Below are 4,427 nucleotides of genomic sequence, written 5' to 3'. Positions count from 1 at the left end.
AATGTTGCACATATCTCATGTGTTATTATGATTAATTAGTTTCAAGCCATACATTGTATTATTTATTGTATTTTTAACACACATTTGTGTTCTAAATCTATGGTTTCCACAACACATACGTGTGTGATAGGATTTCTAGTATTATTTAAGTGTTTTATATTATCTGGGTCACCAGCTTAATTGTTAAATTACAAAAATGTCTTTCTATAATTAAACTAATTTATATTATTCGAGGATAATTTAGTCTTTTTCATTAAAAACCAATAAAAATATGCACATGTGGGGATATAAACCCAAACCAATTGCATTAGTAAACCTTCAATTTACCACTCAACTAAAGCTCTATTTTGATATACTTATACATTTTAATTTTAATTATACATACTTTATTACTTTCATCAATTGTTCTATATTTGTAGTTTTCACACGTGTATGCATGTGATAGGATTTCTAGTATTATTAATAAACTCTCTAGTAATATTAATAAACTCTTTGACTAAATTGGTGCCACGGGTTAACTGGGTACCAACTTGATTAGGAAATGATTAATGTATCCTTTTATTAAATGACTACTATTTTTATTTTGATAGCTTTTTTTGTTGTCATACTTTTATATAAAATTTTTTGAACATTACTTTTATATAGTTTTAAAATAAAAGAACTAAAATTAACATATCTAAGAATTGAACCAATGACTAATGAATTTATAATAAAATTTCTTTACCACTACATCAATTATAATTCATATATAAGTAAAATTTTAATAAAAAAATAACTTTTAATCTAAAATATTTTCTCTTACCAAATTTGTGTATCTTTATTTATTATATATAAAGTGCCTAATTGAGTTGGTGTCACGAGTTAACTTGACACCAGCTCAAATGTGAAATTATCAAAATACCATTATTTGAAAGGATAATTAATATTATTATAAGAATATTTTCATATTTTTATATAATCTTTAAATAAAACAACATATCATTTAGGATTCAAACACGAATAATTTCATAAAGTCTTAGTTTATATTTATATAAATTTCTTATAAATATATTTTTAGATAAAAGAATTTCCATCTACATTGTAAGTATGATATAATATAGTAAATGCAACATCCAAATTGTGGGTGTAGGAAATATATTATATAGTATAGTAAATGCAACATCCAAATTGCGGGTGTAGGAAAAATATTATATAAAAAGAAATCAACACAAATATCAATAATCAAACTCACGTCCAAAATAGTCTTAAATCATTAACTTAACCATTCATTAACTTTAATATTTTTCTTAAAATATTGTAATTTAATTTAAAACAAGATTTATAAAATTATTGAAAATCATAAATATTTTTATAATAATTTTTTTATTTTTAAAAATAATTTTTAATTTTTGGCTTTTTTTTAATTATTTTATAATTGAGTAAATGTTTTATTGACTTGTAACACTATTTTAATTAGATATTTAATTATAATATAGGTATAGAATAAATAGATAGAATAAATATTATTATAATAAAATTTGTTATTTTTAAAAATTTTAGTTTTTAATTATTTTTAATTTTTTAAATATTTAATAATTGAGTAAACGTGACGTTGAATTGGAACAAATTTAATTATAATATAGGTATAGATAAATAGACAGAATTTACTGTGGGCTAAATTGAGGAAATTGTGTGATATTTTCTGATCTAAAAATAGGAAGAAAAAGTTGAGGTTGTGGGCTTGAAAAATGGGCTAGACTTGGCACTTTACAAAGTAAGAACAAAAAAATGCGGCTAGCCTGTCCCAGCCCAAAATATGAAGGAAAAAAATTTTGAACATGCGGTGAGCGTGGATCGAACACGCGACCTTCAGATTACAGATATATCTTCAGTCTGACGCTCTCCCAACTGAGCTATCCCCGCTTGTGTACTTACGTTTTTAAATTATATATTATAGTTATTTGTATACATTTAATTGATAGTGCAGGTGTTCAATTCATTTTAAAAGTACGGCACTCTTATTTCAATTTAAATTATAAAAATGAACTATATTTTGTATAGAGATGAAAATTTAATGTTTTTAGCATGAATGTTTTGATGAAAATATATTTTTTAAAAAGTGTTACAAATATATTTAAGGTACAAATATAAATATCTATAAACAAACGTAAATATTAAACTATTACAACATAAATTGTTCGAGGAATCACAAAATAAAATTAAACTATTTATAAAAAGCCTTCCTCGATAAAAATCCTTTTATAATCAACAATCACTTCCTAATTATATAAAATAATTCTTTTCTCAATAGCTATTGTCTACTTTTTGAAAATTTCAAATGGTGTTCTATTACAAAATTGATCAGTGAAAATGAAAAATTAATATATTAATTATTTGTTGATAAGATTTTATAAAAATATTTTCAAAAATACTTTTTGGTGTAATTATAAACAAAGCGTGGCATACACTAAGGTTTAAAACAAATTTTGTAAAAAAATAAAGATGGTTCGAGGGAAGGGATTCAAACTTGGATTTCAATGACAATTTCACTAATACGTAATCATCAAACCACTAACACTTAATCATCAAACCACTAACTCATTTTTTTACCAAATGCACAATCCCAATCCTACTTACCTAACCTTTGAGATGTGACAGCAGTTAACATTAATCATCAACAACAAAAACATCAGTGTCAATCTCATGCTTTACATACAGGTCTATCTTCGTATGCTTAACCTATTAGTTCAACATGTCAATAGTGCTACTATCATTCCACACAAACCTAAGTTTATCATGCAAGGTCCCACTACTAGGTACATGAAAATAAATTAGTTGTATTGTATTGAACCCTAACCCTTTTTTAAGTATTTTACATAACTCAGAATATGATATCGTATCTCGATCATCTTTAATCCTCAGCATCTGACCACCTGAATACCCAACATGGGGATCACGTACAAATATACCCCTAACATACACGTTTATATAGTATTCCTCCTCTATAAATATCTGCAGTTTAAACAATAAAAAATATGTTACAAAAATTAGAGAACAGTAAGATTTCATACTAACAGACAAACAAAGTGCAGCAAAAAGTTAAGTAGACAAACAAAATATTAAATAATATAAATAGTACAAAATGCATATAAAGTTAGATAATTTAATAATTATATAATCAAATCTTATAAAATTTTTTATATATAATAACAGAACAACAATAAAAGATGGAGGGACCACTTCAATACGTTCACCTACTAAACTCTGCCTAGAACTAGTGCCCCCACCAACCAACACTATAACCCCTAGATAAGAATCATGCATTGAACAAAAAAATATAACGGAACATGCAAATTTGTGAAATTTTGGAGTCGACCGTTATCACTAACAAAATTGAAAACCTTAAGCCAAGAAACCAAAAAACCAAAAAGTCCTCTTTTTTTTAGTAACCAAATCGAAAACCCAAAACAAAAAAACTAAAATACCAAAAACTCCTCTTCTAATCGTAGCCAAATAAAAAACCCTAAACCAACTTCTCACAAATTAAAAACCCTAAACTAAAATCCCCAAAACTAGAATCCCTAAATAAAAAACCCAAAATAAAAACTCTAAACCAAAATCCCTAAACTCTAAACCCTAAACCAAAATTGAAATAACATATATAGCGTTTTCAATGTGAACACTTTTAAAAACATACCACAAAATAGAAACCAACATAAATATCATCGAAAATCAAAATGTGATTCTATAATAAGCTTTGGGTAGTCTTCTTTCGCACAATTTTTTTACTTTCTCGAGTTAGGATTCAATTTTTGCTCCTTTTTTTTAGATTCTCTGATTCAAGTGTTTGTTCTTTTAGGATCGACTTTTTCATTTCTGAAATGATTTAGTGTCTGCATGTTTTACGTTTTTTTTTGTTTTTAATTTTTTTAATGAAAAAGTTTTTTTTGAATTACTTTTTATTTTAATTACGTGTGAAATGTGTTGGCAGATAGGTGGAATAAAAAAAATCCACATCAGCGTCGTTACATTTAACGACCATGTCAACATGTCCATTAAAAATAGACCAATTTGACAAAAAAAATATGTTTGAGGTTAAAGTGCTCCAAAAAATTGATAAAAGGCCAAAGTGACCAAACAACGTTAGGGGCTATTATTGGCATTATGCTTGATTTTAATTATGCACACTTTATTATTTCCATAAATTATTCTATATTTGTTGTTTCACACGTGTAACGGCTCGATTTTGGGGCTCGTCGAAACAGTGGTTTCAAAAATCACTATTTCGAAGCCAAAGAAATTATTTTATTATTATTTTATGTGTTATGACATGATTATATGAATGCATGAAAATTTTGGTGAGGTAATTTTAGCTATATCATGCTTAATTGCGAAAAAGGACTAAATCGTGTAAACGGAAAATGTTTTGTTTTACTACCCAAATGTGT

The 4,427-nt window shown here is 26.0% G+C and overlaps 1 non-coding gene across 1 annotated transcript; it reads right to left on the bottom strand.

Annotated features, from left to right (window-relative positions):
* Window positions 1–1,818: 1,818 nt before the first annotated feature.
* Window positions 1,819–1,902, bottom strand: TRNAF-GAA (transfer RNA phenylalanine (anticodon GAA)). Its single transcript is given in 2 exon segments — window positions 1,819–1,854; window positions 1,866–1,902. It is a non-coding gene; the product is annotated as a tRNA-Phe (tRNA).
* Between the last annotated feature and the right edge of the window lie 2,525 nt (window positions 1,903–4,427).

The sequence above is a fragment of the Gossypium hirsutum genome, chromosome A11 (genome assembly GCF_007990345.1).
Source record: "Gossypium hirsutum isolate 1008001.06 chromosome A11, Gossypium_hirsutum_v2.1, whole genome shotgun sequence".
Taxonomy (NCBI): domain Eukaryota; kingdom Viridiplantae; phylum Streptophyta; class Magnoliopsida; order Malvales; family Malvaceae; genus Gossypium; species Gossypium hirsutum.
The sequence above is the reverse complement of the archived record's forward strand: the minus strand, read 5'-3'. Positions and strand labels throughout refer to the sequence as shown.